The 10350-nt window shown below is 39.6% G+C and overlaps 1 long non-coding RNA gene across 1 annotated transcript; it reads left to right on the forward strand.

Moving 5' to 3' along the window:
• Window positions 1-527: 527 nt before the first annotated feature.
• Window positions 528-9727, forward strand: LOC138959045 (uncharacterized). Its single transcript, XR_011453584.1, has 5 exons — window positions 528-975; window positions 3064-3188; window positions 5599-5737; window positions 7439-7524; window positions 8699-9727. It is a non-coding gene; the product is annotated as an uncharacterized lncRNA (long non-coding RNA).
• The last annotated feature ends 623 nt before the right edge of the window (window positions 9728-10350 follow it).

Genomic DNA, 10350 nt, shown 5'->3' on the forward strand with positions numbered 1-10350 from the left:
CGCTCTCTCCTGTTCATCATTCCATTCAAATGGAGTGTTTTTTCTTGTCAGTTTACGCAGCGGTTCCGATTTCGTAGCCAGGTCACTAATGAAACGTGCGTTGAAGTTCACTAAGCCCAGGAAACTACGAACTTCTGTTGCGCAAGTCGGTCTTTCAGCCTTCCGAACGGCTTCAACCTTTGCTTCAGTTGGTCCTACCCCCTTTTCGGATAAGAGATACCCCATGAACTTGAGTTCATTCATCCGGTATTCGCATTTCTTTGCGTTCAGCGTCAACCCTTTTTCTTTCAGTCTCTTGAGTACGCTTTCAAGTCGCGCGTCATGTTCCTCGACTGTATCTGCGAAGATAATGATGTCATCTGTCATGCTTCGAGCACCAATACAACCTTGCAACGCTTGCTGTATCGTGTACGGATAGATCTCCGGCGCAGACGTCACTCACCCATTGCACACTGCTACTATCGAAGCCAACTCGTAAATATCTCGTGCTGCGCAGCAGCCTCAGCAACACACCCTACCCCCCAGGGGATAGTACTGGTAACGATCGCAGCTATCACAACGACAGCCAATCAGGTTTAGTAGGCATATCGTTCGGTCGATAGGAGCGAACAAGCGATCAGCCAATCAAAAACAATCGATCCAATCATGATCGCTTATCACTGGTGACAGATTGTCGTGATCAGCAGTTCGTCGATTCCACTGCGATAATAACCAGTGACATTAAGTAATAGAATCTGAACATTGTAGACATAACAACAATGGATTATTGTGTGAAACACGTCGCTTTCAGGATAAATCAACACAAATAGGATAAATTTCAACTTCACGACTTTCAATCGTCAGCGGGAAGTTAAGATTCCGAACCAAAATGGCGGCCACCAAGCTTCACGTGGAACTTTCTGCATAAGAAGGATTTTCCACGAATTACAGCGACGTGGCGGGCAGCTAGTAACTTGAACAATCTCCTGGGGCATGGTAAGTCGGCTTTCAGAGGTCACTTTTAGCATGGTTTCATCATGTGTGTGTTAGAAGTCATCCGTGGTCTTTCTTTCTTGGTGGTACTGGTAGGTAACAGTGATGAATCTGCTACGCTTGGGTGATGGTGGTTCCGGTGATGATGGTCTTCAGTATTTTAGGAGGATAGACTACCCAAGATCGAACTGACCGGCCCGGCATTCCAATCAAAGCAGACTGCAGACAACAGTGTATTCATGTCTACGGTCACACCTCCCCCAATACCCCCTTTCCTTGCTTCTTTTTTTTGCTGGCTAACATTAACCACTCTGCCTCCCTACCGCACCTGCATCCCCAAACCCGAACCCGCAGCTGTCAATGTCATGTTACTATTTGTTAGCCCCGACTGACTATGATCAGTCCCCCTTTGTCTGAGGTGAGGGGCCCGGGGTTGGCCCAGCAATCAAGGGGGGGGGGGGGGGGGATGGATGTCCACAGCAATTGACAGCTAGGCAGCGCATCACATTAAGTAGGCCTAAAAAAAATAGGTGTGGTTACGGTAACCCGACCTACCCTATTTTTAGGGGCCGACCCTATAACTTTTTATTACATTTGTCCAAAAAAACCACAAAAAAACAAAACGAGTGCAGAAAACGCAGCGAAAGCGCTCGAGTCGCACACTTATTTCCCTGTCAAGTAGGTTTAATTTGTACACATTAAAAAAAAAAAAGTGATTGCCTAGCTTCCTACCATATTTTTGGGGGCTATGTTACCTTCAGTTAACCACACCTTTTTTTTTATTTGGGGGGGGGGGGGGGGGGGGGGCCTTATTTGGAGTTAAAGCAAAAGGAGCCGAGCCAACGAGCATGCAGCAAAGAAAGGAGCAGTGATAACTGATACTGAATACTGTCTGCACTGCTTTGATTGGTGATGGTGATACTGATCGCTGTGCTGTTCGATAACTGGTGACCAGTTGCGACTTACTTGAGCCAAGCTGAGTCTATTTAGGGTGGCATTGACTAGCCACTGACTGATTGAGTGATTCTGAATGCTATCCTCTGATTTGAACAATTCTTTTACTGTCAAGTTATAATGTACGAGCTGCAAATTTACCAATTTATTTTGAAAACAAGTACAGTCATTTGATGGTGAGAAAGAGATTTAAAACAGGCACCAGTGACAAACAGTCAAACTGATAACCACACAAAGTCTCGCACAAAAATACCTTTTGTTAGCTTGTGCACACACATTGCACAATGACACATGCATGAACACATACATGTACACACACAAACAAGCACAAAAAAGTACACACTCACACACACACAAACAAAAGGTGGCACTTGCACATGTAATGATGTATGATTAAAAGTTGAAAGCCAGCAAACACACGCACACTAGAACACATAGGCATTAATTATCATGGGAACAATAAAGAACAAATAGATGCACAAACGCAACAATCCTTGCAAATACACAGTCTTACAGTTACAAATCTTAGTCTTAAGCAGTTGTGCACACACATACATGTGCAAGCACATGAACATGCTCAAACTGTCAAAGGTCTGCATGCACACAGAAACACATGACATAGCTGAGAGTGAGAGTCTTGAATAGCCTTGACTGACTCAGTGACTGAGTCTTGGCTGGCTGTCAAAGTTGTGACTGAATGGACAATGACATAACAAACACCCAGTCTATGAGTACGACTCGCTCAATGACCACACACAGAGTAACAACTAACATTAACAAACTTCAGGTATTTGATAATCAGGTTTCCTGGGCTGAGGTGCAGGGTGCAAAACTTGGTGTTACACAGTCGCAGGGTTGGATTGGTTGAAATTAAGATTTGTTGTGATTTCAACCAGTCAGACCCCGCGTGCGATTTCCACCCAGTTCGGTGGCTCAGAGTCTGGCTTTTTGCACCTCACCCCAGGTCACATGTAATGTATGTATTATACATGTATGTTGACATCTTATACGTTATACTTTTATGATCATTGTATTGAATGCATGTCTGGGAATTCACTAACCATCATGATTCGACTATTCCTGGTTAACCATTTTGCTACTCTTTATTTTTAGTGTGTGTGGACTCTCAATGTGCAGTTTGATTCATGCTGCCGCTGTCACCACAAGAGATGTATGGGACAGAGACCAAGATTCAATACAACTTACAAGAATCAGAAAGCCAGCCATCACTTGAAAACTTAGGACTAACAACACTTTATCAAGTGAGTACAATTTGATGGTCTTTACTACCCTTTTTATATTTAGTCAAGTTTTGACTAAATATTTTAACATCGAGGGGGAATCGAAACGAGGGTCGTGGTGTATGTGCGTGTGTGTGTGTAGAGCGATTCAGACTAAACTACTGGACCGATCTTTATGAAATTTGACATGAGAGTTCCTGGGTATGAAATCCCCATACGTTTTTTTCATTTTTTTGATAAATGTCTTTGATGACGTCATATCCGGCTTTTCGTGAAAGTTGAGGCGGCACTGTCACGCCCTCATTTTTCAACCAAATTGGTTGAAATTTTGGTCAAGTAATCTTCGACAAAGCCCGGACTTCGGTATTGCATTTCAGCTTGGTGGCTTAAAAATTAATTAATGACTTTGGTCATTAAAAATCTGAAAATTGTAAAAAAAAATAAAAATTTATAAAACGATCCAAATTTACGTTTATCTTATTCTCCATCATTTGCTGATTCCAAAAACATATAAATATGTTATATTCGGATTAAAAACAAGCTCTGAAAATTAAATATATAAAAATTATTATCAAAATTAAATTGTCCAAATCAAATTAAAAACACTTTCATCTTATTCCTTGTCGGTTCCTGATTCCAAAAACATATAGATATGATATGTTTGGATTAAAAACACGCTCAGAAAGTTAAAACAAAGAGAGGTACAGAAAAGCGTGCTATCCTTCTTAGCGCAACTACGAGTATACGGTCTTGCTGCGTTGCATTGCGTTCAGTTTCATTCTGTGAGTTCGACAGCTACTTGACTAAATATTGTATTTTCGCCTTACGCGACTTGTTTGTTTTTGTTTTTTTCATAGATAAATTCTCCTCGGATCCCAGGATTTCCGAGAAAAGCTACACATTTCAGAGAGAACAGAATTCCTTTTCCGAGAAAAACAAAATCGAGGAACAAAAATCAAATAGAACAATCTACCCAGTAGACCAAAGTCTTCCATAAAACCGTCCCTTCATTCAGTGAGATTCCGCCCGTGTAAGTCACTTTTGAAAACTGTTTGAATGAGCTAGCTCCTACAAGTGGCACACGCAAAGCGATCATAATGTTGAACGCAGTTCAGTAGGGTAGTGCACAGTTCGAAAGGGGGTCCTGGAGAGTAAGTATGTTCAAATAATATTAATTCAGTTAAACTTGGGTTATAATGATTATTGGTTACTCGCAATACAAAACATGTACTAAATTCGGTCAGTTTTGTTGTTGTTGCTGTGTACAATATTATTCATGAAAGATACTCCCATTCCCAGAATACAGTGTTCTGGGTGGTCGAACGTGTAGCAAAGGCCTGTACGTGTAGATATTGCGTCACCCGTGACTCACTTTTTTCTCCAATGTTCCAAAGGCATGTGTTGTTTTGCTCCCACCAAGACTGCAGATCTTGGCAAACGCGTGATGTAAAAACTACATTTGATCACATTACCCGTACACGTCCTGGAAAGTGCTGATCTAGATCTTGCTAATATGCAAGATTGCACAGATTTTATTTTTTCAATTTGTTTTTTAATCTGGACCTGCCAACAGATCATGCATACAGGCACACACACACACCCCTTTCAGAGTTTTTCTTTAAATCAATTTACATACCAGTGAAAACTCGTTTCTATGGAAATTCCTTCTTTACGCAAACATTCCTCCGTTTTTTTTATTCTGTACATATTAAAAACCTCTTTCTATTTTAATAATTTCTATTTAAACAAAATTTTAAAAAGGAAAATAAAGGGAAATGTTACTTGGCAAGGGAAACAGATTTGTTCTCAAATGGATAAACCCCCATGAATCCCACAGTTCCTAAATGGTTTGATTCAAGTAAATGTTTGCTTTATCTTTCTTTTGGAAATGGGTCATGGCGAGATTCCCAGTGCTTCACTTTGTGCCACACCCTAAAATAAGACCATTTTGCCAATTCAACATCTCAGAAAAATGAAAGGACTGAATGAAGCCATTGAAGGGTTGCAAAACATTTGGAGGAGGTGGACTGGCCTGAACTTGAACGTGATGCATTAACGACATCAGTAGGGCAGGCTGGAAGTTTCCGCAAGGAGGTTGCTACTGCTAGGAATATTAAAAAAACCGGTTAGGTCAAAAGATAACAATGTTTTCAAAGCTTTAATATTGATATGGAAGTGTTGCCGACGCCAGACGACATTATCAGGAGTCATGCATAAGATCGCATGAATCACAAAGTGGAAATAACGGTAAAAAAGATTGTAGAAAAAAATGTTGTAGTGTACTGTATCAGTGTTATTGACTCGGTGTATGGCGGTTCACTTTCCCCAGAGAGAAAGCAACCCGGATTGCCATGAGGTTGATCTCACAGGACTATATCAATTATCACACCTTATCCTTATTCTTATCCTGTATTTTATGTGTTGTTTTCAGGTCCGACGACTTATTGGTGGGTGCCTCTCACAAAGAAGTTCTATGGCAAGAGTACATTCAGAGCCTGACCAGTCTAGGATACCTGGGTCCGCTGCTGGAATTTCTGCATATATACCACTCCTTCATCATGCAAAAACAGGTGAATATCATTAGGCTTGGCTACACACACAAATCTTTCCGGTTAATGCTGACTGTGGTTGCTATTGTTATCGTCAGCCAGACATCCCTTAATTTCATTTTCACTGTTATTCAATGTGCTGACAGAAAGCTATATCCATCGCCTTTATCTGTTTTAGCATTCCCTGGCAATGGCAGTTTTGTGACCATAGTAGTACAACAAGCAGTTGTATACATAGGCTTGGTTAGTATGTATTTCAAATCTTAAGCTGTGTTATTTTAAAGGATGATCGCAATGCTAATCTCGAACCATGTTTTTTTTCCATCTTTGGATGAGTTGTAGGTTTTGAATTAGCAGCTTTTGTTTATAAATCCAGGAGATCTGAAAAGAAAACCCGATGTTCATTACATTATTCTGGTGGTGTTTGAAATTCTCTCTAGCAATTACTTTATAAAAGTGGGGTTTGCAACTTAGTAATAGTAATACTCTTCTAATTCTATACAGTGGTGTACACCTCTTTCTGACTACATGTAGTAACATTTGAAAATGTAACCAAAAGTTGTTAATCATTACAGAGTGATTGTTATTTAATAATGTTAATGAGTTTTGGTCCATGTTGGGGTCAATCAATTCAATAATCCAGAATGGTATGGGTATTTTGCACAATGCTGCCAACAATGGTCAATGTGATAATGCTCTTCTTCCATTTAAAAAAGTATGGTAACTTGTTGACCATTACATTAATAACTCACACATATATTCATCTGTGTTAAATCCAGCCCTGTCTGTCACCACTACTAATCGGTTTAGGTTTGCAATAAACAGGCTAGGGTCAAAGGAAGCATACACATTATTCTTGTTGCTACTCATAGTATACCAGATTCGGACCTCAAGATTTCGGGGGGGATGTCATGACCACTAGGCCACTCCATCAGTTTTAACAAAGATGCAAAAGTTACAATTTGTTTCTATGCTAAGGTGGAATTAATACCATTCAATGATTCATGCATTGCAATAGCGTCAAAATTGTCTGTAAACTTCGCCGTTATTTTGCAAACATGTTTCACGAAATTACAGCACATGTTTTATGTTACCAATACCATGCTACACGACATTCACGCGATGTGATGGCTGTGAATGTGATATCTATTTACAACATACAAGTTAAGTAGAAGAACAGTAATTTATTGATTTAATCTCTCCAAATCTCTGTGCAGTTCAAGTATAGCTATCCAAGAAGTAGTTAAATTCACTCCTGAGCAATTGATGGATAAAGGTATGAAATAGATGCTGCTCCAAAAATAACATAAAATGTATAAATTGTTCAGCGCTTGTCATAATTGGCGCAGTAGTATAAAGTGGTTAGAACATCAGCCCTGAAATCGTGAGTTCCTGAGTTTGAATCTCCACCAATTAAGGCGTATTTGTTCCCTTTGGTGCCTCTTGAATATAGAGGGAGCAAACAGGAAGTTATCACAGCAAAAGTCAAGCGTTAAATGAATCTGTCAAGGTTTCAGGCCGCCTTCACTGTACTGAGTTCGGTACATGCTTCTAAGCCCTATCTTTTCAAACATGGAGCCACGTATAGTCATAGATAGACGACAGGTTTAAGTACAGTCAACAGTGTGTGGTTGTGAACAGTTATCATTGTTTTGTCGCTAAAATGTTTTGACTTATGTAACTTTGTAACTGATTTCTAATTTATTTCCATTGTTCATCAAGAAACTGATGACAGACAAGCTGTTGGAGTAAGAGAAGAGGGACAACTCACAAGGGTCAAAATGGTGGCCGCCTCCGGAAGAACTCAGGTATGTTTTTAAGTTTGTAGAAGTTAAGTGGTCCTGGGATTTTGTTTACCCCTTTCGCTACCCTCCCCTGTTTGAAGATAACTGTGAATAGACGTCTTACGGAAATAACTTTTGTCCCGATGTTTGGTCGGTGTGGTAGATGAAGAGCTCATTTTACAAGGACAAGCTTTTCAAAACAAGGCGAAGAATGCACCACACTTCTTATCAGCTTTATCCTGCGATCAGAACAAACAAATAACTCTAATATGTATGTTATGCAGTCGGCGCTCATATATAATTATATTATAATACCCTTTTCTTTCAAAACTATGCACATCAGAGCCGATTGTTTGCAGATCAGTGGAAGTGTTCTCTAAGCACATGTGTTTTATGAAACTCACGTCACATCAATCAGAACATGTTGAGAGGGATCACTATAGCACATAGGCCAGCAATCATCGGGAACTCTGATAAACTTGTGAACGTTGATCATTTACAGAAAGTGGCATAGTATTGTGCACACGCTGCATAACATACACATCAGAGTTAGTTGTTAGTCCCGATCACAGGATAAACCTGTTCAGAAGCTTAATACTTGTTTCGTCTAAGTTTGAAAAGCTTGACCACTTAAAAGAGGCTCTTAGTCTTACTCTAATAGCAATAGACTTGAAAATCCTGAAAGTTATTTCTGAACATCGTCTATTAGAAAACTCTTGCTGGAATGGTAAATGGTTCGGTATTTTGTGCACCTTCTGGTACTGTATAAGTTAAAACGTACATGCTAGCCTAAACAATAGCTCAAACGCTGTTTTACACACACAGCAATATAATATTACTTGTGTCTCTAAGTTTATGTTGAGTTAATTCATTCATGATTTACAATGACCGTTTGAACAGCAAAATTACTTATGGTTGTGTGTTACTGTTAGCAATACACTGTACAGCCTTCACTTTCTATTGCAGGAAGAAAATTTGAGATAAGGGTTGTGTGTTCTCCAGTCTGGTTGTGAAAGTTATGTTTTTGGGTGTGTGCTATTTGTTTGTGTGTGTGTGTGTGTGTGTGGTTATTTGTTTATAAATGAATGATAGTGTGTTCCCTTTGAGCGAATGTAGGGAGCTCAATACAACAAACCTTCGGGTTTGTTTGAAAAAGTTTTTATATCTTTGTAATTCCAGAATGTTTTGTTTTTTCCAGTGCAAGACAGACAGTGTTTTGTCCGATGGTGGCCACTACTTGTGATACTGTCTTCCAATCAGGGCACAACAAGGCTGGGATAAAAAGACATCAACACAGGAAGTTCTAGTATCACCACCAGGCAGTAGCTGTGAAGATTGATGTTAAAGCCCTCAGACATGTTCAGTTTTATTTTAAGAGCCATAGAGGACTACTATGGACAAACAAGGGAAGATACAGTTTGGTAAACACTCACTGTACATTTTTCATCAATTCTATTGTCTAACTCTATATGTTCGTGGTGTATTTTGCAGCTTTTATGGACATGTTAGTTCAAACTTTGTCTTTTGGGGGGATTTTCAAGTGATGTATATTGATATACAGCTTCTTATTTGATTTCACACAGTGGTCTAAGTAAATGTACAATAGAACCTAGCTTTCTGAGACCACCATAGAATTGATCTCCTCCCCTAACAGATGTCTTTACTCTCTTCTTGTGTTCCCCAGAAACCTGAATTTATTTATGTATGAAAGTGTAATATCTTCTTTCCCGTGTGAAAAAATTGTCACAAGGGAAAGTTTAGACACAGAAAAGCAGGGTTTATTTATTTTTAGTACACCTTGATCTAAAAATAAATAAACCCTGCTTTTCTGTGTCTAAACTTTCTCTTGTGAATTTTTTTTTTCCATTTTTTTTCTCACATTTTTTAGTACACCTTGATCTGAGTGATCGACAAGAAGAAGAAGAATAAGTACACCTTGATCTCCAAAGTGTCCTTCATGGCTAGGAGTGCAGCATAAATACTTTCCAAACATCTCTGTACCGGAATATCACAGTGGTACTTGCCATGAAAAAACACCCCTATGGTCCAGCCAAAAATGTCCCTACATTGCAGGTGGCCTGTCATGACATGTATAATGTTACTGAAGATAACCAAAAAAGGGAATTCAGGTGTCCAGTCCTTTATTGCAAGGTTTCTTCTTATCATAGGCTGTTCTCATATGGCAGGTGCAACTATTTTATCTCCGTGGCAAGCTTGGCAATGTAGCAGAAGCTGAATACACTTTTAATACCCCATGCATTTTCTGTGAAAAGTTGGAACGGTTGCACCATGTAACTCTATTGTCTGAATGATCTCCTGCACCTTATTGATTTTACCTGATGCTTTTTGACTCACATGCGAAGCAAAAGTGAGTCTATGTACTCACCCGAGTCGTCCGTCCGTCCGTCCGTCCGGACGTCCGTCCGTCCGTCCGTCCGGAAAACTTTAACGTTGGATATTTCTTGGACACTATTCAGTCTATCAGTACCAAATTTGGCAAGATGGTGTATGATGACAAGGCCCCAAAAAACATACATAGCATCTTGACCTTGCTTCAAGGTCAAGGTCGCAGGGGCCATAAATGTTGTCTAAAAAACAGCTATTTTTCACATTTTTCCCATTTTCTCTGAAGTTTTTGAGATTGAATACCTCACCTATATATGATATATAGGGCAAAGTAAGCCCCATCTTTTGATACCAGTTTGGTTTACCTTGCTTCAAGGTCAAGGTCACAGGAGCTCTTCAAAGTTGGATTGTATGCATATTTTGAAGTGACCTTGACCCTGAACTATGGAAGATAACTGTTTCAAACTTAAAAATTATGTGGGGCACATGTTATGCTTTCATCAT

This window comes from Littorina saxatilis, linkage group LG2, assembly GCF_037325665.1.
Source record: "Littorina saxatilis isolate snail1 linkage group LG2, US_GU_Lsax_2.0, whole genome shotgun sequence".
In the NCBI taxonomy this organism is placed as follows: Eukaryota; Metazoa; Mollusca; class Gastropoda; order Littorinimorpha; family Littorinidae; genus Littorina; species Littorina saxatilis.